The following is a 27,077-nucleotide window of genomic DNA, read 5'->3' as shown; positions in this document are numbered from 1 at the left end:
AGACCTTACTTTTCGAATCGCCCTCGTATATAATAGTATTAAAAGCATGTGGAATTGGGTGAAATGACATTAGCTCTGGCCTTCATTCAAAACTTAACGAGCCAAAAATTTGTTCATTTATCAATAATTCCAGCATACCTGTAGTAAGTGTTAAAGATGTATATGTACGAATATATTTTGATTGGCAATGAGATTTTAAATACTGACAGAGGGAAGAACGTTAGGCAAGTGAGGATGGGATAGAAATATGATAAGCAAGTTGGACGGAATGAAAGGATGAAGAAAGTATTTGGAATTGAAGAGGGTCTTTTGGAATAAGGTGTCAGATTTCAGGTTGCATTTATTAGTAGAGGCAGGTAAATGTACTGTTTTGCCGTTGTTTAGGCTGTCCATTCAAACAAAATATTTGCCAATAGAATATCTATGATCCATAATTCTTGAATTGTGAGATAAATATTAAACCAATGTCCTGATACACACGAATTCCCAAAGTGTTTGATTTTATATTAATTGGAAGTTGTGCTTGACTTATAATTTTATGCCGATTTAAAGAATTTCTTAAAGTAACGCATTTTTATAACTAATCATTAAAATTATGTAAAAGGTGAAACCTTTAATCATCCCCGGCAAAAAATAAAATTAATTCAAGTTATCCTATATGCAATTTTTAAAAGACATAATGGTGGAATTTTATGGCTTGAGATAATATAGTTGAAAACTTCTCTTTTTAGTTGAACGATTTCCAGTCGATTGGCTTTTAAAGTACCTATTCTCTGCAAGCGCAGTGTTGTTCGAGAAAAAATGCGTGAAGTCACTCATTGGTAGTCAGTAAATGGCACACCATCTACGTATCACTTATTCATCAATGTTGGAATTTGCATGGCCCTTGTGAAAAGGAATATATTTTGACGCTTTTACATCCAATTAAAAACTGAAGCCAAAATTCAAGCAATCCTTGACCTGGAACGGCCGACTTCGGAAATGCCTTTGTCTGCGTGCACCTTAAGCCTGCGGCACTAGTGATGAATATTCTGCGCTAGTGAAATAACGAACCCATTAATTAAAGAGTAGTTTTTAATGACTCCATTTGAATGGAATTATCTAGTTCGTTTGAGAGAGCGGCTAATTATAAAAAAAGAGCAACCTTAAGGAATTCAGATGCTTTAATTGTGGAAGGTTTCCGCGGCGTTGAACTGCTTGTCTCTGCATTTCCGAGTTCTCCATCTGTGCTGGTTGTCCTTGGGTGACAACAGTTTCGCTGGCCATTCTGCCTGCATCTTCAGGTCGAAGGTATAATTTCTTTTTTTTTCTTTCTAAGCTTTCTTGTCCGCATTATATAGGGCTGATAGTCAAATAGCGGGCTCTAATCGGATAGTCTTTCTCCACGTAATGTTTAGAGGTGTCCCGGCTCCCTCAAAGCATGCTCGGCGATGGCTGATAAGTCAAATTGTTTCTTTTCCGTCTCCCTGCGATGTTCTTTAATTCTGTTGTGAATGATCTGCAGGTTTCCCCGATGTAAGATCTGCTGCAGGAGCACTGTGTATACGCCTTCTGATAACTCTTATGGATGTTGTCTTTTGTCCATGGAAGAAGCAGTTTATTTTGGTCACGGTGTTGAACCTTGTCACCACATCCTGTTTGTTGAGGATCCTGGCTATCCTTTCGGAGGTCCCCGCGATATATGTAATGGTGGCTCGCGCCCTTAATTGTTATGCTTATTCCTCTCCGTTGGCATACGTGGTCAGCTGGCGTAATTTCTTTTCCACTTTCGCGGTCCTTTTTAGGATCATGTCGGTCATGTCTCCATTCCTGCTTAGTGTAGTCGTCATGTGTTTCATTTCTGTCTCCAAGGAGTCAGTGTCAGATAAGGTGCACGCCCGGTGCATGAGAGTGGACATCAAAGCTGCCTTTTGAGACGAATGGTGATGAGAGTACGTACCGATTCGTGTGGGTGGACTTCCTGTAGACGGCGTGTCCCAAGTTCCCGTCGCTTTTTCTCTTTACGATGACGTCAATAAATGTTAATTTTTCCTCATTTTTCCATCTCCATCAATAACTGGATGCTACTGTGTTGTGCATTTAGGTGTTCCAGGAACCTGTGTAATTTTTCTTCACTGTGAGGCCAGATACCGAAGGGGTCGTCTACGTAGCGATGCCAAAGCATTGGTTTCTCGTCATAAGTGTTGAGTGCGTTCATCTCAAATCGCTCCATGTACAAGTTGAATACCACTGATGACAGTGGCGATCCTATCGCTGCTCCTTCTGTCTTTTCGTGCTAATCACCATTCCACAGGAAGAAAGTATTCCTCAGACAGTGTTCCACCAATTTTGGAAAGTCTCCAGGTACGTCCGATGTGGTGAGTCCTCTGACGATCTCCACAGAGTCTTGGATATGCTCGTTGGTACCACGTGGAATTTGACCATGATGTCTTCCTTTTTCACTGAGATCTCCTTCAGGATTTCGACGAAGTGGGCTGAGTTCATTACTCTTAAGTTCTTTATTTTTCCCAAGTCGCGTTTCCATCATTTGTTGATTAGCATTCACTTGATATTCGATATTAGCATGATTCCTAATCAGGAGAAGCCTTCATCGTAACCGAAACGACGTAATGGTCTTTACCTTCTCTCCTATTCTTGAGCCCTTCAACATCCTCCTCCATTTTCTACCACACAACCATCCTTTTCACAGCAATGCCGATATTCTTATAGATAGATATATATATATATATATATAGATGAAGGTCTTTGTTTGGGCGAAATTGAGACCTAATGGTCCCTTTTTCCATTTAACCCATCGTCGTATACATATTATATTAGGTATTAAACTTATATTTACGTCTATATTATGTCTGTCTATATGTACACATAAATACATATAAACAGGCATGAATTCATTTAGCACAAATTTGTACATCAAAAAGAAAAAAAGTGTGTATATATTTATAATAATACACACACATACATATATGTATACATATATATGCATACACATACATACACATATACATACATACATACATACATACATGCATACGTACACATACATAAATACGTACATAATTACGCACATATATATACGCCCTATATACTTATATATACTCAGGAAACGAAATTCATATTTGCTTCTCTGAGGACTTCCTTCACTTTTACAATTATGCGTGGTTAAGCAAAGTAGACGGCCATTTTTTAAATTCAACGCATTGATCCACAAAGGTTGAGAATAAGAGCATGTAGCGACAAACAATTTCTATTGAAAACGAGAAGGCGGTTAGAGCATCATTAATAGGTCTAGAGACAAATAATATGTTCGAAGCACGTTGCTAAAATGTTTTATATTCCTAATTTATATTTTCTACTTTTTGATTCTGAGACAATGCTCTTTTAATGTCAAATATATACACTACTACACTTGGGTTTACAAAGTGGGTAAATGTCTTGGGCTGATTGATTCATGTAATTAAGATTGCTGTAATTCTCAGTAATTATTCTATGCATTTAGTTATATTTTCATTTGTAAATTCATGCTTGATATAAATGCTCATAGTTCTTTGTTTTAAGAGCATGCAGTTACTTGTTGCGCCTATGAACATTAAGAAATAGGCAAACAAATAAATTAGTACAATACATCTAATTTCAAGTCTTGGAATGACAAAAATTCGAGAACTGTTTTTGAAACCTTTCTTCTTAAAGGTGTGATTTTTATTGACAGCTAAATATATTATGAACCGATTTTTAATTCCAAATTTTCACTTATTCACTTCTTAAGCTTAACACTATTCTAAATGTTGTCAACACTTATCTTAATGTGTTTAATGTTCAGTCCATTAAATGCTCTTTTAACCTTGAGATGAACTTACATTCCAAGATAAGTTGGTAAAAATTATCGATACTCATTAAATTTGAGATATGCCGCGTTTTTGCAGTGCTACGAACTTTGCAAAAATATGCTTTGTAGAAGTTCACATATTGTGGCTACTCTTTGAAGTACGTAGAATCCGTGGATAGGATTGTTTCTATGACAGAGTATGTGTATACATATGTATATGTGTGTGTGTATACATATGTGTGTATGTGTGTGTATGTATATATATATATATATATATATATATATATATATATATATATATATATCTTTTCGATGTGCAAATCTGTTCTAAATGAATTTATGTCTGTCTATATGTATTTATGTGTACATATGAATGTAACTATAAGTTTAATGCCTAATATAATATGTATACGAAGATGGCTTAAATGGAAGAAGGGACCATTAGGTCTCAATTTCGCCCAAATAAAGACCACTATCTATCTATCTAACAGGAGGATGAATTTTTAGTGTTTTGCGATTTAGGATGTGGTTCCGAAAAGGAACACGTGGGCAGAAGAAATTAAGACATTCAGAAAATTGGAGGGTGGGGTATTGGGTGGAGCTTGTATGTGGCAAGACAAACCAGAGCAAAGGGCATTTTGGAAGTATTATGGCAGGGATGGGAAGAACACCGGGGTTCGGGAAAGAGGAGTTAATGGGTCATCCCAGAGGAGGGTGACTGTTAGAAGGGTTTGTGTGGGAGGTGTCGTTTTCATAAAATATATAGTAGTCTTGTGGGAGGGTTTGGAGAAGGGATTAAACTCCTTAAGGCGAAAGGAACTTTGCTGTATGATGATAAGGTCATTCGTCCGAAGAATAAAATGGAGATGAGGGAAAAGAATAAATCATTTCGGAGTGAATTACATTTAGTCCAATTATTTTAATTTATCATTAAATGGAGAGAGAGCCCAGAATAATCGCACGAAGGAAGGAGTGGAATGTTGGTTATTTAGAAATGCTCTACGCGTTCCAATGGATCGAAACATTTTGGCAAAAAAATAACCGCTTCAAGTATGAGAAGCTACCTGCTTCTACTTCGTGGAACTCCGTTAAAATTCTAATCAGGTATAACACTTGCATTTCCAAATAAAACTTTATTACGCACCTTTGCAGGACATTGCCTTCCAGAACCAAACGAGTTTACTCTGTAAGGATTGATTCTTAGTCGTGCAATAAAGAGATTTTAAAAAGTTGATGCAAGACGTAGTTTTACTTATTAGCTTCAAATATGTTGTAAATTATTGTTTTGAACTAGGGAAACGGGATTAAAATTTTTGAAATTCTTGAAATACATCTTGCACTTTTGCTTATGTAGCACAGTGAACAGTAATTTCTCACTAATTAGCATACACCTGGTTTTGTGCATCGATCGAGTTTATCTTTGCCGTCAACTCTAACGGTTAACTTCGGCAATATTTGTATCTGGGGGTAACTGTCAAGTAGAAATGTTAACCAAGAGTTTCGGGTAACATGTAGGGTAATTTGTTTGGAGGGAGAAACAGCAAGTTGCAGTGTGCGCAATTTTTCATCTAAGTCTCCGTTAGCCGAGGGGAAGTATTTTCACTTAAGGCAACCTGCTTCAATTTTTTCTGCAGATTACTTTTAATGGGAAATATAAGCGGAAGGAGAAAGTGGGATGCTTGTATTGGTGGGAGAAGGAAGTAGTGGATGCTGGTATCCTTTTGAAAGGGGCTTTCTGTAGACGGCAAAATGGAGTAGATTCATTTAGAATGGGAACGGCAGGGTCAATGAAATTGATAACCCGAGGGTTGTTTATTTACAATTTACGAACATTTAAATGCTAAATACCACGGTGCATCCAGAATATCATCCTTCTGAATGTCTTAATTTTGCCCGTCGATCCACGCCGGAATATTTATATCCCTGCAATTCAACATCAGGAAACGTTGACCTGGCGATGAGGCGTTGTCAACGAACTCGAGATGTTGTCATAATAAAGAGGTTTACATGGAAATTGATTTCAACAATGTCTTTACGTTCCAACTGGTTGTGAAGTTTTATTCCAAGGACGGAGATTGCGAAGGCAGAGGACGTGGAAATCTCGGGGCCCTTCGATGGGGCAGGAAAGGGGCACTTGTACGTGAAGACGAGGAGAAGGAATCCCTTCGAGTGCTTCATCTATCTCAATCCCGGATAAGAGGAGACGGTCGATGGGGAAGTTCGTTCCGAGATGAGACGCGGAGTGAATGCCTCCCCCGGCCATCCTCCGCAGTTCCTCAGGGCGACGTATACACGAGTCGCAAGTGCGATCGTCGAATCCCCCTGATGCATCTCGAAGGAGATATAAGATTATGGGAAGGGCGCCCAGTCGTTTAGCTACCCGTGTTCCGCGCCCGTCCCATCGTAGTCTCCGGTGATGGCCGACCATTCTGAGCCAATGGCATTTATACGATCGCAAAAATCGATGGAGTGCTTCACGACGTGCTGCGATAGACAAAAAAAAGAAGAATAATAAACGGTCTTTAGCTTTGGTGTCGAGGAATGTATTTTGTCTGTTCCCGTATATCTTATTATCCGAAGGGAAGTGACTCAAACGCTTTCCACATGTTTCAACATCTGAAATAGACGTGAATAAAGATCTGAATTGTGGGAGGTGGCACGTTTTGAGTGGGAAAACCTGAAGTGATCTGCCTGTCTCTTATATCAACTCGGGCAGGAATTTCAGGAGTCTCGCGTCAAATTCAGTATGTCAGATGAATATCTCGGCTATTTAGAGCTGCCCCGTGTGTTTTGATACACGTGGCCGAGATTTGATTCGTCCGTTCCTGACGATTGAAAATATCCTTTCAGTTTTTCTTGGCAGGATAAAATTTTCTTCCTAGTTTCCTTGTGATAGTAAGTTATTAAATCAAGAATTGAGACAATTAAATTTTACTATGCAGTAAGTGAACGAGTTCCTAAATTTTTTAAACAGTAATTGGCTTATAATAACCCATTATTTCTTTTCAAACTTGAAATATTTCCTTGAATTCAAATATTACACCAGAAACAACAGGTAATTATTCCTTATGAATTTGCCCATGCGACCTCTCATAAATAGTAAATGAACCGAGAAAATCACCTAACATACCTAGTAGTTGCAAATTTACTTATTTAAGATGAATCTGCGGATGGAAATAATCGTGTTTATAATATTGGCATCATAAGCAGCATGTCACCGTCTATGTACAATCATACTCACTAATAAAAGGAGATTTGTCTATAGCCGTGGCGGGATGTACAAGGGCGGTTCAATAAGTACCCGTGTTTGACGACAAAGGGCCTTCCTGAGGGAAGTTTATGTTATCATCGTGTGCTACCATCTATAAAACGACGGTGAAACAAATTTCAGACTGATCAGGTTTTTGGATTTGGCAGTCATTCAAGTAAGACGTGTTTCGTGATTTTCGCTAAAATGGAAAAAGAGTAGTATCGTTTGGTAATTCGCTTTTTGTTTTAGGATGGGAAGAAATGCGAGGAGATAAAAGCAAAGTTGGATGCTGTTTATGGGGACACTTCGCCATCTGTGACCAGAGTTAGATATTGGTTCAACGAATTTAAACGTGGGCGAACATCTGTTTTTGATGAGGAGCGACCGGGACGCCCGGCAGGCGTGGTTAACGAGGAAATCATTCAAAAAGTCCACGCCATGATTCTCGCTGATCGACCAACGAAATTGCGCGAAGTAGCACCCATTACCTGCACACCTCAGCTCTGAGTTTAAGACAACTTTCGACGAATCATGAAAATTACTTTAATTCGGATAAGTCACAAAATACTGAATGATTGGGAAAGTATTGCTCAGAAAATCCTGAGAAATGACAATACCTTGGGAGTATGAGCCATTAGAATCGTCACGATTTCATTGCAAATGTATAAACAAGACTACTGGTGCACTTCAACTTGCACAACCGAATGCAAGTATTTTTCGGTCTTTAGGCCTGACACACATAAATTACGAGCTTGGTCGTGGGGGCACTTATGTATCTGTATCTTAGTTACTATGTGCTGTGAACGTATCTGTGGTATAGCTCTTGGAAACTATTTCAATCCTCTGAAATCCCTCGGAAAATATACTAAAAAAGTACATCGTACACATTTTTCCACGCCATTCCTTTTTCAGCCCTTCATATTATATCATCGATTAATGAATTGCATGTTGCCTTCTCTTTTCCTCCACGTACCCTGTTTAGTAAATAATCTCTCTTCAATCCCAACGTTTATATACCTCTAATTTATCCGCCCGCCGTTGAATTTCTCAAATCATCTTCTTTTCGTCCCCTAACGTGCCTAGAATTTCTTTACTTGTTTTTCCTTCTTTTATGTTTGTGTACCCCAGCTCTTTGCAAACTCCCAATACAAAATATTTTAATAAGCCCTCGTCAAATATCCTAATAACCAAACCTCTAGGCTATGAAATGCTACGCTCGATTTGGAAACCATTCCCTTGATTAATTTTTTGATCTTCGAGCTCCAGTCATTTGCCTACCTACTTATTTTTGTAACAATTTTTCTCTCAGCTTTAATTTAATTACTATATTGCCTGTAATTTGAAATTACTACCTGTATATGTAAATCAATTTTTATATTCTCTTTCATGTTCTCTTTGGAATTTAACCAGTCAACGTATTGATAAGCTCAATTATAACCACGAGCATAGCTCCATATTCAGCTTACCGACTATAATGATTACACTCAACTTGCTACAAAAGCATTTCATTTCAAATAAAAATCGACGAGAAAAATAATTGAAAAGAATGAAAATTCTGTAAAATAACCAGAGACAGCCAGTTTTAAGTAAAATGTTATGTGATAATTCAAGTTTTGTCAACCTATAGGTTTTTACAATTTGAAAACGCTGCCGTAGTCCTTGTGTGCTATAAATAGATGAGTTAGAAAAATACACAGTTATTTTGCGGTAAATAGTTTCCCTGTTCGTGTTTTAAGTAATTTTGCGCCTCCGTAACTTTAACTTTGGCCTTTTCCAAAGCAAAAATAATAATTGGTATAATTTTTATGATCGGTTATATATTTGTTTTGTTGATAAAAGAAGTATACAACACCAGTATATTATTTTTTAAGATTTCTCTGCTTTATGGTTCTTCGTTAAACAAATACTGAAAATGGTCAGCAATCAAGTGAGCATTTTACCAAGACTATTTTATTATGACTCTTATTGGAGGTATGTATTTGTAAGCGTTGGTAAGCCTTGAGGAAAAGCGACTCCGACTTTTTTTGGGCGGAAACCGCGGGTGAAAACCGCCACTCAGTCTTTGTTCTCTCGGGCAGAAAACCGCACACACCTCATTACATTGCAATGAAGCATTATATTGCGAGGACTTAGTCTCAAGAGGGTATGTGTGGGGTGTGGATAAGTCCCTGTCTCGGTGTGAAATAAAGGGAAGGCATTTGAAGGCATATCCTATTCCACTTATGCGATGACACTGTGTGAAGAAGACCTAACGGGGAACCGTGCTGCACTTCGCCGGCGTCACTCAGTTCACTTGTAGCGTAAAATATTCTTCTCAAAGCACCAGTCATAAACTTTAGACCGAGTATGCTCTTCGAAGTGGACGGGGGATTACTTGCTTCTTCCGGTCAACGCAGGGCTCGCTTAAAAAATTTCTGTCGTCATCGTTATTAGCAGGCGTTTTGAAGTAAGGATACCTTAAGGTCTTTCCCACTGCAGGTGCAAAAAAAATTCAGAATACTGCTCGAGAAACCATTGAGATTATTAATAATGGATTGAACTGCTATGACCTGCAAAATTACAAATTACAAAATTGAGGAATATTCTTTAGTGGCCGTAAGTTTATTTTCCATCAATCGGTGAGAGCAGTCTCATATTGTGTGGTGATTTCTCCGATGGCAAACACGGAGGAAGTATCCACACAGGATCCAAAATACGGGACTCACGTAGCTATTGTCGAAGTGATTTCCGATGAGAACCTATTTCAAAATGCTGCTCTTTCCAGCGTTTGCTCGTACTCATCGAAAACCACTTAGAGGACATATATGCCAGTACGGTAACTTTAGTCCCTGTATTAATAATGTCTGTGTGATTCCTTCTACATAAATCAACACGTATTATAGTGCTAATTTAGTAACCGATTGTTATAAAACAAAGGCGCTTTTGGGATAATCCGCCGATTTCAATCCTTGCACACCTCTTTGAATTTAGGTTTTTTATTTCAATTAAAAATATGATTTTGACCTGTTTTTTCGCCGCGTACTTGAATAGCCAACTTGACTGATTCTGTCGTACACTTCTGGGCTCGAAAACCTGAGGTAGGGATAGGAAGCATGAGATTTTTTTTAAGATATCGATCGATAAGCAACACGTTGCACGTAACCTTTGCGTCAGCTTAAGTGCTATTATTTTAAAAACAATCTTAAATTGGGAAAGTGGGTAGCGGTAGTCCAGGGATAGAGCGTCGGACTACTGACCGAAGGGTCCCGGGTTCGATTCCTGCGGGCGAGTCTCTGGGCACTTTTAGCTGCACCCAAGCTATGTGATTTTGCGGGTACTTCGTGATCTTCCTGGAAAACCATAACCGGCACAGGGAAAGGAACTGGCCCCCCTACCCTGATGTGTGAATTTCACACGCCGTTGGGCTTAATACTGGGTGAACTCTACCATCACCTACCAAACCGACCTCCGGGTTGATTACTGCTTGTTTTTTTTAATTGCGAAAATTATTAGACCTGACAAATGATTAAGTATTGTTAATTATTTTGTTGAATGTCACGCTGAGAATTATATATTGAACTAAGTCATACGGTCGGCAAAATAAAAGAGCCGCAAAGCCGTCTATGGCGTGTCGCGTTCTAAGTTGACCGTATTTTGTAACCTAGAGCTTTAGGCTATAGCTCTTTCTAGATCTCAAGGTGAGGCAGCATTACTAAGGGTCGGGGCAACAGGCGATGGAGTGATCACGTTACGAGTACAACAATAGTGGACATGCGAATCAACAATTTCAGCCGCTCGATACGATCAGTGAAAACTTTGATGACGAGTTCATTTTTATATGGGTTTGACACTTGGTCTTTGAGGATATACGACCAAGTTAGATTAAAGAATTTTGAGCGGTGGGAAATATATCATTCCCACCGGTCAAAAGGCAGAAAAAATGGATCTAGTGCACTTAAAGGTGGCAATGGAGTGTTGAATACAGATAGAAGGGAGAACGTTGGGTAAGGAAGAAATGTACCTATTGGACAACATGAAGGGTGGCAAAAAGCATGTTGAGTTAAAAAATAATTCATTTTATTATGTGAGTTGTTGTGCAATTTTATGTTGTATTAAGTGGGATTCAGCTTAGTAGTCATATGAAGTCAATACGAATGAGATCACGTTTCAAAGAAAGATAAATACAGAGAGATAAACATTAGTATTAGAATTGTAATATCCCTTTTTTCACTTAATTCATTTAATATTTACAAGCTATATGAGCTTCATTGATTGTCTATTAGTCACTTATCTGTTGCTATATTCACCAAAAGCAATGAATTATTTGAAAATAATTACGATTTCCACCACCTTAAAAGTATATTAATTCTTTTTGCGTTGCTTAAAAGTATATTGAGTTTTTTTGCGGTTATCCCTTACCACGTTTTATCACTGTGCAGAAAATGAACATCATCTAACATTAACTCATCAACTCATCAATTAATGTATGCACGAGTAGCTAGCAAACACTAATGATTTTGAAACCGTTTCATATATTTTTAATTCTCGCCTGTATTTCATCAAAGGATGGTTTCTTCGAATGATAGGGAGAGTACTTTAAAAAATGAGAGTAACAAGAGGGTTGTAGGCTAAGATTGTTGAACAAATTGAAAATTGTAAGTACACGTGTTGTGGACACACATACCTTTCAAATATCAGAAATGCGAAAATTTAAGGGAAGAGGCCTAGGTCAGGGTTTTAGATTATCACCAGTACTTTTCAACATATATGTGGAGGAAATTTATTTTATTTTTTTAAATTTATCGTTGCAGTTAGGTAATTGTCCTGGTGGCAACGGTCAAGTCCGATCAAAGATCACTCTTAAAATCAACATTCATACATACACGCTCAAGAAAAACAGATAAGAGACAAAATATTCTTGCATAAAATCACACTTCCACATCACATACAAACAAACTTCCACATCACATACAAAATGCCGTCCACATCACGTAAAACCAATATTATGTTTTGCACAATAGTATCAATGAAGTTTATCTCCCATTGGCTGCTTTTTACTTATTCTTAAAACTCCTAAAATTTGAAGGAAAGGGCTCAAACAAACCTACAACAATAGTTCTATATAAAAAAGAGTATTTTTTCTTATTTGATTTTTGCGTTCTTATTTTTATTTTAAATCTGTGGTCGTTTTTTCTCACAAAGTTTGGTTTTTTATCTCTTTCCATAAATCTTGTCACGCTTCGTCATTTTTAACAATTCTATATATCGCGCCTAACCTACTCCTTTTTCTCCTATTTTTTCAAACTCTCCCATTTCAGTATATCCAATATTTCTGTAACACTATCTGATCTTTTGTACCTTCCGAGTACATGTTTGCTGCATTTCGTTGAACTTTTCCACTTTTTCTATCTTTTTAATATGTCTCACCTCATATGGATCCCATACTACGGACGAGTATTCTAGGGTAGGGCTAACCAGTACCATATATGCTTTTTATTTTAAGGCTACGCTTCTTCCATTTAAATTTCTCATTGCCCAATGCAGTACTTTAAATGCCTTCCGTCTCATATTATCTACTTGGATACCCCATCAAAGATAAGTAAATGCCTAAATATTTGCAATGACTGCTACAAGGGATTCTTTCTCCGAAGAGGGTGTTAATGTTCTTTTCTGCATTATTTTCATTTGAAAAAATCATATGCTTACTCTTACTAACATTGATGGCCATATTATTATTTGTAATCCAGTCACCAAGGCGATCGATGTCATGTAGTATCACGCGGTCATTTGCATGCTCTACCCTAAATGATAATAGAGATATGGGGAGAACTGGCGTTAGGGGCGGAAATCGGTGGGGAATTCGCAAAATCAGTTAAGTTACTAATGACCAAGGTCTAGTTTGTCAGTCAGTCAAGGGGTGGCAAGCCTCTATGGGTGAATTGGAAATTTAATGCGAAAGAAAGGGTATGACAAACAGAATAAATAAAACAAAGGTTATATGTTTTTCCAGAAAGAGAAAGGCTAAGTTAACCTTAAAATAGGAGAAAGAAAACTAGAGCAGGAGGAACAGTTTACGTGTCTCGGAAGTGTTTGGGACCAACATGGTCAAAGCGGTAGGAACGTAAGGAGAAGAATTGCCCTAGGCTAAGAGGCTTACATAAGGGGGATGGAATTGATGACAAGGACGACGTTGAGTAAGGATGTTAAGAAAAGTCTCGTCAAAACTTGGATGTTGAGCGTAGTGATGTACGGCGCAGAAACACGGTCACTAGGGCCGGAGAATAGATGTAGATTGGAGGATTTTGAAATCTTGGTCTGGAGAAAGATGAAGATGGTGAAATGCTAGGTATGGTGGGTAAGGAGAAGGGATTGTGCAGTGAAATCATAAGTAGGCATGAATGATGGGCATATGGGTCGGAAGTGGAATGTTGAAGTTTGTGATAGAGAGGAGAATGTTAGGAAAACGTGGAAAGGGCAGGAATAGGCATGGGATGGTTGGACCTGATGAAGGGAGGAAACAAATACACGGAGATTAAGAGGGGCTTGTTGTAGAGGAAGATTTTGGGTTGTGGTTTTTTAGGAGAAAAGAAGTATTTATTGGAAGTTGTGTCCATCCTAAACCTGCCTTAATGGGTAGATTATCTAATAATAAGTTTCATCAGAGCTTATTTAAACTTCCTTCTAAATGGATATCTGAATGCGGAGTAAAATATTCTTAGATGTTCATCCATACGCTTGCATAAATGATACCATTAGTAGAAATAATAAGGAACCTAACATCCACCTGCCAACTTTGCATTACCATCATGTTGAGATTTTTATTACCTACAGTAAAATATCTTGTTCTTTTAAGAAGCTAATGAATATTAACGCGGAGCTATGAGACGAACACTTTCGTGAACTAAAACAACGTGCTGACCTAATGTAATCTCAGTATACACGTCTATATAATGTCAGAGTGGGGTAATTATAATAATCTTCTCAAATCTCCGACTTATACCATGCTATAATTCGTTGAATGGCGATTGTCCTAAAGTTTACGCTAGCACTTTTCGGTTAGGGGCAAATTAATTTTCAACTTGATATTTCATAGTTCATATAATTTAAATGCTATATCGGTCAAGGATTGGAAGATTTCCCGATCGCTATTGATTTTAATGTATATACTTCAGCAATGAGAGGCGAAAATAGCTAAAAGATTCACATTATTTCATCGCGTGGAAGATGAATCAGGAATTAGGAGATTTTATATTCAATTAATTGAAGTTTTTTGTTAATCAGTTAATTATTAAGCTTAAAATCAAGGGGCTATATTCTGATATAGTTTAATTAATTTTCAAGGTTATATTGATAGTATTAGCAGGCTACAAAACCACCATTTATGACTGAAAGAGGTGACTGGGCGCTAGAAGCTTTATTTAGTTGATGGTTTAATGCATCTATTATTGGCAGAGTAATGCTTTATACGCTAGTGTAGTGCTTTATAATATTGCAAGTTCGGAGAAGGAAAAGTGTAATTATATTTCCTATGATGGAGTTTGTAAACATTTTGGCTCGTGGCACACCATCCGTGATGATAAAGTCAAAGATTAATGGAACATTTTTGATGATTGTTTAGGATTAAGACACTATTTAGTTAGTTAGTATTTAAATATTAGTTTATTTAAATATATATTAGAACATTGGCGTAATGTCTCAAAGTAATTTCAGAAGTAAGAAACGAAATTTGCCACTTTATTATGAAATTTCCTCATATCTCATCGGACAAGACTCGAGGACATATGAGAAAATCATTTTGTATGAGAAAGCTTTTCACATTTCGAATAGAAAGCAGATAGTACATTTTTAGTTGTTTCCTATTTAATTTATTCGATGTATGGAAAGAAACGGTGATCATCTTAACTAAGTGAGCCGATTTACTGTGTGTTTTTAATGCCCTGCCTGCCGAGCACTGTATAAAGTTGAGGGAAATATGTAGTGGTAACTGCTTAACAATTTATTAAACGATGGATGTATGGATGGTCCATCTAGAAGGTTGGAAGAGCAATGAGGCTAATCGAAGTGGGCACCATAGTTAAGTACTATATAATCTATAATTACTGTATTTCATAAATCAGTGGCTAAATGCAACTTAAAATAAAAGTAGGTTATTTTCCTGCTCTAATTTTAGTAAAAGGATTGATTTTTGGACTATATCTTTCCTTAATTTTAGAAACCTTTCCGCGAACTAGTCATAGGGCATTGTGGAGAACACGTATTTCCTGGGAAGGCAGAGGGTATTTTTAAACTAGTAAAAGTAACTTATTTTGCAAATATCTTGTTAACCATGGGATTGAGTAACACTTGCTACAGGGATCCTTAATTATCGGGAAGGTGAAGTCGAGCCAGGCAGCAGCTACCTTTACTACAGCCTTATTTTTCTCCATGGTGTTTCTCTTTCCGCTCACCTCTGACCTACTCGCTGCAATTTGATAACCGGCTGAAGAGTTTGGTCTTAAATCATTTTTGACGCCCACTTAATGGAGTCTAAAAATTTTTCAAGGAAGGCGCAGAGCAGAACTAATGTTTTGCCGCCTCTGTCAAGTCTTTGTAATATGGTTTTTGAGGGGACCGAAAATGAAGTATTTACTGTACTGCCTCGCGGGTACCAACGTACCTTTTGATATATGATTTTGATTCTATACATTTTGATTCCAACTCCTCTATTAGCATAATATTGTTGAAGTATTATGAATTAATGTAAATGTAGCTCATTATCATTATGTAATTACCTTGGTAGGTGTATTATTTCATGTAAAAATCGTTGGCGAGGATATGAGGTAAAATGTGATACATCTGCTTAAGCTTCTCAATAGTTTCTTATTAATTCTACTTAGCTCCTAAAAGTTGTTTAGGGACCTGGTTCCTGCATTGTGAAATTATTGATCACGTAATATTTTCCACAATGACTGACCCAAAACTTCTGAGTTAAAAATTCCTTTAGATACTGTTACGGATATTTGGTGACAGAAAGCACATTGGTTAATAGAATTTGTGACTCTATTGATTTGGTGACTCATATTTGGAAACAATGGAAAATGTTATCGTATCGTGAAAGGCTGATCAATGTGAACTTACTTCTTGTCTCCAAACAATATATACGCAAGCATATGTACGTCATTTTATATGGTTTTCAAATCCACCGATGAGTACATGTTCTATCATTTGACATTTCAAATTCGATTTGAAAAATTAGAATGATATTCAACATATTACTCGACTATGGTTGTCTCACTCGAGTTAAAGTACCCCCCGTCTCCAAAAGTGGAGGAGAGTATTAGTTGACCAACTAAATCTTGTATAAATAATTCACCCATAAGTAAACGTGAATATACATTTACATGTATAAAAACAAACAATCTTCCAAAAATACATGCCTGTACGCACAAGGTAAAACAGGGTGTGTGTAGCGTTCGGGGGAAAAAGTACTTTTTACATTGGTAAATTAGTCAATTATTTTTAAATAGTTATTCCTAGAATTAGATTTTGACGTCATTAAGATATGTTTAATTTACAGTTGACAGTTTAATTCTACCCTGACGTTATAATGTTAGAAGAGTTTTTGATTGTTGTGATATTTGTGTCCCGCTATTTACCTCTAGTCAGATCGTTGCTTGGTAGCAAAAAAATCTCTTAATGTCCTTCTTTCTGCATCAGAGCATCCCGAAATTTCTCGTTCACAAGTCAGATCGCTTGATCTGGTAGAAAATGCTGCTTTCTTAACAGTACTTATGGGAATTATTTGGACGATTTGCAAATCTAAGATGTTTTTTGTTGCGCCTTGTATACATCACGGGAACAAAGAAATTTAAGAGAGAGGGTGTTGAAAGTAAGCAATAAAATCATTTCTCTCCATCGTTGTAATGAAATTTCCAGTCGTAAAGTGTATGCTAATTACCCTGAAAAGGTTTTCCAGTCGAATTGGGCAGAAATCTCTCCATCCTGTTTGCTTTTGTGATGCTTAATAGCGCGAAACCTCTACGTTTATCGTGCCCAGATCATATACTTAGGTGTGAATGAAACTCATGCAATTGATCCGCCTGGGATATTAACGGGAGCTTACCGTAGTAGATACCAGCCAGCCACAATTGGAATGAGAACACTTCCACGGACGCAATTTATTACGCCATTTCTTGAATATTTTGATACAATATTATCAAATTCTCTCCCAATTTTTCTCCAGGGAGACCCAACGGTATATCTCTTCAAGTACTTAGTAATTTGTACTTATTCATATTATTTTCTGTTCTCGCTTGAGAGAAATATTCAGTTACCACATTGAAAATCATGAAAAATCTTTAAATATTTGAAAACTTGCTTTTTTGATATTGAAATTTGTGTGGTATTTTTAGTATTAATGATATAAATATATACAGTTACAGCCGAAACGTCAACAAAAAATTCCCAAGGATCCTTTTAATAATTCGAAACACAATGACATAGATTAGAAAGAATCATTAATGTTTAAATAATGTTGATTTTTTACTCGTATTCATGTAATTAAATCCGATTGATAACACATTTTCATGTGGGTCAGCTAAGCTCTACCGTGAAGTATTGTCCGGAAATGAGAAGGCTGTTTTAGATTTTCCAGTTTAAATTAAGTCTCGTTAGAATTCAATTATCGAGCTGCTTAACTTTGTTTCATTACAGTCGTCACCTCTCTATAGGAGCTGACGTCAATCTGGAATTTACACGCGAGCGCGTCCGTACTATCCCCGTGGCTAGAACGTGACCTCAAAGTCCCCAGTGGTGCGATTTTTCACTTTCAAGCGCTCGTGTGCTTAGTTTTCTCCAATTTAGCACATGCCTCCTGCGTCCGCACGTTCGTCCGTGCCTGAGGAATTAAGAAGTGTGGTATTGGAAAAAGAGTGCCTAATTGTTAATCAGCGACGGGGGTTCAGGTTGTTGAGAAAAAAATTGAGAGCCGAGGTGCTAAAGGGTTGGATTGGGAAGGGAGCTGAGGGGAGTGGGGAGAGGGGGATCGTCATCGCCACCCCTTTGTCCCGTCACTTCCCGCGAACGCCAGCGTGAGCAGCTCAAGAGGCTTCCGTTCACCCATCTCTCCTCCTCCCCATCTCCTCCACCCTCCACAACGCCTACCCACCTCCCTGCTCCCCCCCCCCAAGCCTTGACTCTCTCGAGTGCTTAGATGGGGGCAGGAGCTGCATCGATTTCGTGTTTGGCACGGGTGATGTGGGAAGGGGTATCTGCACTTAATGAACTCCGCAGAACGATAATCACTTTACCGAGTTGTCGGGTTGGGGGAGGGGGGGGGGTAGGAGGTGGAGAAGTGGGTGGGTGGTTGGGTAGGGGAGGGGGATTCGTGAATAACACGTTTGTCTCGATATCCTAAAAAAGAAAGATTCTTCCTAGTGAGAGCTTAAGGTTAACGCATCTTAGAATCATCTCTCCCCCTCCTCTATTTCAACCGCAAGCTCTCTTTCTTCGTTGCACTTGTATGGTAGATATTCTCTCTAAACACGTACGGAGTTTGTTCGCGCAATGTGGAGTAAAAAAAGAAGGAAAAAAACGAGCAATTACAATGATTTAATGCCTTCGAGAAGCGGACACGTGGTTTGAATTTTTCAACGGATGGTCGAAAAGAAAAAAAAATATTCTTCCGATGTTCCATCTTTGCTTTCTTGGACAACGCTCTTCCGAGAGGGTTTCGTAAATACATACATCTTTTTTGTGATTAAATCGTCGGAGAAAAAGATATTGGCCAGGAGTTACGAGGCGTTGAAAGGAACGCATTGGTTTTTCCTTAGTGACTGGATTTTCCCGTTCAGTTGCCATTAGTTTCTAATCAGCGACCATTCGTTGGAATCTAGGACTTACGATCATTGAGAGGTGAAAATATTTTTTTCCCTTATGATCACTTGCTGTGTCTTGGAAAATATGCCTATTTTTAGAAACCTTTGTCGGATTTCGCATTGCTACTCTGGATTAAGCTCGGAATCTAAGCTGTCTTAACTTTTATGGCATTCAATAAATATAACAGATATATGGTAATTAGGTTCTTATTTAAGTATAAGGAATTTTAGCCATATTATTACCAGTTGGTCTAATGTTCCAGGCTACTGAAAATATTTTTAATGATATACGTTTTAGGTGATGAGTGTTTCACCATTTTATTTCAACAACAGTTGAAAATTTCTTCTTGTAAAATAGAATTTAAAATCTCTACTTAAACTATTATGGCTGGATTATTATTATTGTTTAGTAAAATGTTTTATTTATAAATATAGTTAAAGAGTCTCGTTTATTTCATGGATTATTTTGGCAATTTTTACGATTCATTGTTAATGCGTCAGTGGAAATCACACGTAATAAGCAATTCATAAAAAATTATAAATAATAAAATTCAATAACGGAAGGTGAAATGTTTGTGAATGTTTATATTAGAATCGTGAATAATATTAGCCCATGCCTTCACTTAAGGAATGTCTCATAATCATCAAAAGACACCGCCCCTAGTCGTTCAAAAGAATCTCATATCCTGAATAACCACTCTCTTTTTGATAACCGTTCCGTTAATTATCCGAAAGTCCTTTGAATTACTGAAATAGTTGTAAAGCCATTGTCGGTTAACAAACCTCGCGATTCATTTGTGCAATACTGACACATTCAATCCCGTAGGGATCGGGATGGTGCGTTGGCTGATGCAATGCCTTACAACCCCGAATCTCGGTGGTGGCCGGATATTTCGGCGGTCCCCCGATCCCTACTTGTGGTACTATGTGGTGACGTATGCCGCCCGTCAGATAGGGCGTTACATTATGTGTAACCGTGGCGCCTTTCGTTAAGAGTAGGTTAATGCCGACGCCGGGTTTCCCTCCAGTCTTCCTCCATTCCTATGGCATCCTACCCCCGCCGAAATACCCATCTATCCCTTCTGGCGCAAAAGATCTCTTATGATAACTACTAGTACTACTTCTTCAATGACGTGTAACCAGCCAGTATCTACAATATTTACCATAGTAATTATAACAATTATTTTTTATCAAATTCTAACAGTAATCAAATTAGCCATTCTGACATGAGGGCCTATTTTCCTATTTTTAACGTTTATCAAAAATATTATGATATGAAATGTTATTATTCATTTGGACAGCAAGTACTAATTTTTGCCCTTATTAAACTACACCAATGATTGCGACGAGGTTACTTTCTGAGCGGATAGCTGAGCTCCACCCATGCAGCTAAAATACCTTAGTGTTCAGTTGATATTGTAATTCCTGAGAGGCATCACTTTAATTGATGAAAGTAATTTTATTTTTATGGAATATATACTGAATTAAATTAGCCATTATGCATAGTCATCTGAATGATACATATTTCGCATTGACTTGCGGGTGTAAAACCTCATATAAAACAAAATAGACATCATGTTGACCTGATGGGAACATCAACCTATATTGGTAATATTTTTGTTTAATCTTGTGCAAGAAAAAATATGTTAAAACGGAGAGGAACATGAGAAAACATTTATTTATTTATGTTTTCTGAAAGTAGGGTCAGTCCCAAAAATGTGTATACCTACTATCGTCTTTTTCGACTCAAAAGACGTATTCCTCGAAGAATCTGTACTTTAGGGACATACTGTAATTAGTAAGTTTTACATGGAGTCCCTGAAAAGGCTGGGCACAATTGTGTAACGTGTCAGGAAGGAGATAGATCTTAGACAGCGGAGGCTGTACCACAATTACTCACCGTCCCACACTGCCTTCCTCATGACCGAATACCTAACCAGGTGCAAGATGGCAGCATTACCAAAGCCCCCCTACAGCCCCGATGTTTTACCGGCGGGCTTCTGTTTGTTCCCATTAATAAAAAGGAACTTGAACCATTTGGGAATGCTGGACGGATCGCTATTGGCAGATTTGCTGGCATCGAAGAGATGCTATTTTAAAGTGTATTGTCTTGAAGAATTTTAGTCATTTGTATTTTGCTCTGCAATACATTTTTTCCGGGATGTATTCCACGTTTTCTGGGACAGACCATCTATTTCACAAATATAGTATCCCATCAAACATAATTTCCCATGTCAGTAGAAATGAGGATTTGCCGTCCCAATTCACTCTGCGAGCAAATAGGTAAGCCGCGATTAAATGACGTAATTTCTTGGACTCTATTTTGCTGTTTTGTCCTTCAGCTTGTTTTCCAAGATGATATTTAAAGGACTTCGGTGCCCTGGTGCTCGTTGTATGCCCTCCGACACATCCCATGGTGTCAACTTTAACTATGAAGGAGTTCACTCAAGAGAAATATTTTACTTCATTTGTTTTAAAACACTATGTAGTCAAGAATTCCTGGTCATTGACAGGGATAAAAATAACTCGGAAAATTGATTAAATTTTGCTTTGGATATGGTTTTATACCCGAGGAAAGAGAACGCAGAGAAATTTTAAACACCTGAGCCCGTTTCCCACTTTTCAATGAAGAATGTGTCGTAATTAGTCCGCGAGTAAGGCATGCGCGCCGTAAAGAGCAGCTTTCATGTTATGTGTACATGAGCATTGTATGGACAGCTATCTGAGACTATCCTCAAAACCTTGCTGCGCTCGAAACTATGAAAGCGTGTTGGACGCGACAGATGTTGCCCCACCCGAAAGGGGTGGACATGTTCGGACGGGTCCAAAGGCTCGGCATGCTCCCCCTTGTCATTTCAATCGTGATCCGCGGTTGTAAATCACTCTTAGCGTGGTAGATCACTCAACATATCGCCGCTCAAGAAGGAAAAATGTGATATTTCGACCGCAGGAAGGTCCGGTGAAAGGAAAAACTTTTGTTTTTTTTTGGAAGAACGATTTTTAATGGCATTGCATATTGAACTAGTGTTTTTTCTGAGTTCTTCTCTATGACTAAAGGCATTAAAGCGTCAGCTAAATATCGGGAAACATAGCGAGGTGATGGAAGCCACGGTGCTACTATATTTTTAACTAAATTTAATTTTCGTCGTTCGTAACACGGTACGGGAAGTTAGTTGTCACATTCTTTTCACAAATTTTCTAAAAAGAAGTCAGTGTGATTCTCGGAAATGTGATTATTTTTATGGTCATTGGAATCGGTCTTGATGGAAATTTTTTTTACTACTAAATGTTTCTCTTTCTAAAATATCTTAATTTGGTATTTGTTTTGCCTCGTATGTAGCAAACGAAGAATTTGTAACAAAATATTTACTCTTCCTTAGTTCATTACAAATTAAATACTAAAACATGTGTCACAATATTAACTGTCTGTAAACCTATTATTTTGTACTCACTGTTTGGATTAAGCTCAAAACATTTACAGGTATATTGTAAGAAAATCGAATTAATGTTTCACCACTCTTCATTATTTTTTGCTACGGACAAAGTAATGACGTAAAATTACTGGATTATATTCAACCTTAAGGATCATATAGCAGCGTCGGATAATAGTTTATTTTATTGAATACTTAGTTTTCATTTAGTATTCAATACCGTGTAAAAGAAAAAGCTATGTTTTATGTTCTCAGTCAATAAGACTTCGTTGTGATCGCATTGAGGTATCTGCTATCGAAATTGAGTGCATATATCTCTGTAGGAATTTTGTTCAAAGCGTAATTATATTAATGACTGGGAAGCTTAAGTGTAATTGAACCTACGCCACTCTACGTGTATTGAGAACAGCAAATTGATCAAGTGACAGATCAGATGCTCCCCGGATGTGCGGTGGGTATGGTTCTCCTCCGCTAATTCCAATTGCTTTGATCTTGAAACAAATAATAATGAGCATTGATGCGTAATTAATGCTTAATTCACTGAATATTCAATTTCCTCTGCCGTAGTAACACTCGGTATGCAAATGATATATATTTCCAATATAAAAATCGAAAATATCAACATATATCTTACCTATTTTAATATAATTCGTAAGATGGGGTCAATAATTTGTTCAGAGATTTAAAACTGTCTAAATTTCGCTCATAAACTCTCCAGAAACGAAAGTTAAATTGTTTAAGAAATCCCACGCGCACGTTGGCAGAAGCACCTATCTCTGCGACATTTTGTTACGTAACGTTTGTTTCATTACAAATGGCTAAAACTATTTACTTGACTTTGGTAAACGGATTCTAGAATCGATAAATAGGGTTTAAGGGTTTATAATTGATTAAATCTGCTTTGAAAGTTGGTAGTTTAAAAAAATGGATTGGCGATGCACTGTTTCTAATTGAATCATTCACAATTATCCATTTCTGCTATACATTGCGATGCGGAAATTTTTATGCAATCTCTTTATTAAAAGGCATTGAAGTGCGGACAATAGGCGTGCTTAATACTTCACTATTATTTTGATACCTATCGATTTTAAATATGAAAGCAGGTTGTTTTGGAAGTTGAAAATTTCTATAACCAGCTTTTGTAACGCCAAATATTATAGGGGCGCTAAAGAAAATGCTCCTGTGCTGAAAACAGTCGTCCTGTTTACCCCTCGATGTTCGAGCGTTCCGCAGTAAATGACGTGTGACTTACTATAGAATGACCAAATATTATGTAAACAATTCATTCGGTGGAAGTAAAAATAAAATAATATTTAAATCTTCACGTTATTAAATAGTTTTGCATCCAAAAGAAATTCTACAATTCTTGAGAGGCAATGGAGACGAGCGCTTGGTGTTAATGTACTGGTCACATGTTTGTGGAGTAGGTTACGTAAGCTATAAATTGCGTTAAGTTAAATGTTCCTTCGACGTTAAAAAATAACCAATGGAATTAAAGGACTCGTGGATGTTATTATCCTTTAAAGAAAAAACTGTGCTAGTTTCCCTTGGAATTTTGACGACGTCATCGCCATATCATGAAAGAATCATGAAAAAAAACTCATGATGGAAACTTCGTGAGGTGATTTAGGGATTCCATGATTTTCGTGACTCTTCGCAAAGAGTTCGCATAAATATTATCCTCTGCCTGCAAAATAAGTTAAAATAAGTGTGACGCTCGCTGTAATAAATTTTTTATGGCTGCTGGAGATTTTATGCAAGTGCCTATTTTGAGTATGACATTATATAGCGAAAACATTAGCAAAGAACTGGGAAAGATGGTATGCAATGCCTATTTTTATCTTGGAGTTTAATTTTTGTAACTTGGAGAATATGTAAAGGTAAAATAGGTTGGTGGCATTATGTTACTACCGAGGTAGTTGCGTATCTAGCGTCCAGGTACACGCGTAATGTAAGGTGGGCAGAGATGAGCGATTGCAGTTAAATGGCACGGTTTTGTCATCCGAACCAAGACAAGTGAAATTACTGAAGTGATTCCACGAGCTTTCATCTATTTATACGCCTTATATCAAGGGGAAATAGTTGTTGTTAAATTTAAGTTTTAGAATTTTAATTACCAGGTTTACTTTATCCAGCAACACACCCATTTTTTGCCACGAAGGCCGTGAACGTCGGTATAAATTATGCCCTAAAAATACCCTTCGCTGCTGTTCATTTCCTGGACACTCTTTTTAACCCTTCTATAAAGTCTACCATCTTACTTTGATTAAAGAAAACATGGTATGACCATTTTTTTAAGGAAATAATTAATAGAATAAAATAATCTTAGCGAACTCGTTTTCATTGCGTATTTATTTTGTCAAATATCGTTTCCATTAATCCAATCAACGTGTAAAGCATGACAGTATACAATTCAGTTTTCTAATGAAAGGATTTCCGTAAGCTTCGTGAGATCCACGCGACACCACTGGTCTAAAGTATCCATGCGGTGTTGAGAAAAGTAAGGATCTACTGTTGATGCGTTATTATTCATTGAATTTTGTCCCTAATTAATATGTTAGCGTGCACTGTTTTGAGAACTTTCTCCCGTGAGGAATATGCCTTCAGATTTTCTGAAATACTAAGCAGTGCTTTTATTGCCGACTTATTTACATTTTGCGCCGATTTCATTCTCGTAGAACACGACCCACTGCTCTCGTTTCTACGCTGAAATATTTTATTCGAGTCAGTGCGATACCCGAGGTATGTTCGGTAATACCTGTAGGGAGGCATCGAGGTGAGGCATTCTCTGATGAACTATAAACTTGTGAGATGTGAAAAAAAAGGTCCTTGGATAACCAACCGTTCCAATAAACCCGGTTTATGGCAAGTGAAAATAACTTGGTGAAATGAGTGATTTATGAGCACTAGGTGTTAATGCGATGCGGTTCTTCAGCGATGGAAATTTGCGTGTGTGGAGCGAATTTTCCGAATGTGACGCAAAGAGCAGAAGGTGCTGTGCAAATAGCCACCATGTGCACCATTCCACGTCCACAGGAGTCGAGGGCGGGCTGGGAGTAGTAGGCGCCTTAATCGCTCTTAGATAAGTAAAGTATTTCCCAACAAGAGCAAACGCGTAGGCAAATATAAACGTTTTAGGATTTTTTCTTCTCCTCGGGAATGTCCGCGAATGACTTGACCTACAAAGTGGAAAAATAAAAATATATTTGTGAAACCTGATGTCGCCGACCGGGAGGCCTAAACTGTAGGAGGTGTCGCTCTCCTGCCTCCACGGAAAAAAAATATTTGGAATTTTAGGTTGGTACGCCCTCGTCGGAACTCATCTATCTTTTGCGAGACTCCAATCTGCACTCCGGTTCGGTGGAGGAATCTTTTCGGTGGACGGAAGAGATTGAGGGTAAGCTTGTTTGACTGAGGTCGAGAGTTTATAAATACCTAGAGAGAGAGAGAGAGGGAGAAAATAAAATGTGTCTGGGTCATAAGCCGGTATGTTGCGAAAGGCACGGGTTTCGCGAAGAAGGATGGTAACTAAAAGGTTTGATGGATGTAGTGAGTACCGCAATTGAAAGAGAGAGGAGAGGTAATTTATTTTTGGCTGTTCTACCAGCATCGGGAGAGTGTATAAAAATCGCGAGGGTTGATGGAGAACAAAACACTCGCGATATCCCAGAAAGTTTTCGCCCGAGGTTGTCTGCCTGCCGAGCCAACATATTCACTCGTGAAAGTACCAGGGGGACATTTTCCTCTTTCTAAAAAGTAAAATAAAATGCTGGGATTCCATGAATGTCGCGTCATGTTACGATCCTTCAATTGATTTTTAATGTGATGCAACGTTTACGAACTCGCACAAATTCACCGACGTCGGAGACATACGAGGACTGATATCACCACAGTAGTACTCCATCCTTCTCGAAATGTTTAGTCGAACTTCATTTTTTAATCTAATACGATTGAAAAGTTAACCTCTTTGATGGATATGTGATTATACACCAGGATTAAATTGAAAGACATTGATACTGACCTATTATCTGCAGTCGCGCGCGCGGTGGCGAGCTGGCTGCCGGTTCTCTTCTCTTGGGTCGAGAGAAAAACCTTCCTTATTCGCACATGGGGACACAAGACCTGCTCACAACGACCACGGTGGTTAGCAGTGTAAAATAAAACCGCGGCATCAACCGGTGAACACTGAAAAACGGATCCTCTTCTCTCCTCTCGCGTACAAACTGCCGAAATCCTTTCCCTCCGTCTCACGCTCCTCCAAATTTCTCCTTCGCCTCTCCCGGCTTCACTCGCGGTGAGTTTGCTTCAGAGGGAAATGATGGGACGAAAATGTAATGGGGAAAAAACAAACAACCTTCGTCGTTGTGCCGAGTGACCGGAGGAAGCACACTGATTGCACACTTGGGACTCTTAGGTCGGCTTCATGGTTCGGTACGTCACACTCTATTTGGAGGGCGGGGGGGGGGGAGGGAAGGGACTGTTTGGGTCGCTGGCTGGGCGCGAGGTTTGCCGTCCACGCACTCGTTTCGGGGGAGTCAGTTGTTCTAGGGCCTGCTCGGAAGAGAAGGGATGGTTTTTTTTATGAGGATTGTGATGTTGGGAGGATGGTTTTACTTCTCAGGGGTTTGTAGTTTGCGTGAGGGGGGGGACGTCAGTTGGGATGAGTCTGAAGACGGAGCAGGTCTCCGTTGTCTTTTTTTTTCTTTATTTTCGGCGTCTTTCCTATTTCGCCGAGG

General features: G+C 38.1%; 1 protein-coding gene across 1 annotated transcript in view; it reads right to left on the bottom strand.

Moving 5' to 3' along the window:
• LOC139698766 (sodium/hydrogen exchanger 9B2-like) overlaps positions 1–26,756 on the bottom strand; it is a 381,578-nt gene extending 354,822 nt beyond the window's left edge. Inside the window, exon 1 of the mRNA XM_071597674.1 lies at positions 26,363–26,756. The gene's annotated coding sequence lies outside the window, so the exon portion shown is untranslated. The remainder of the gene's footprint in view (positions 1–26,362) is intronic.
• Between the last annotated feature and the right edge of the window lie 321 nt (positions 26,757–27,077).

Source organism: Hetaerina americana, unplaced genomic scaffold, assembly GCF_022747635.1.
Source record: "Hetaerina americana unplaced genomic scaffold, ioHetAmer1.1.p SCAF_9, whole genome shotgun sequence".
NCBI classification, from domain to species: Eukaryota; Metazoa; Arthropoda; class Insecta; order Odonata; family Calopterygidae; genus Hetaerina; species Hetaerina americana.
This window is presented reverse-complemented; position numbering and strand designations above follow the sequence as displayed.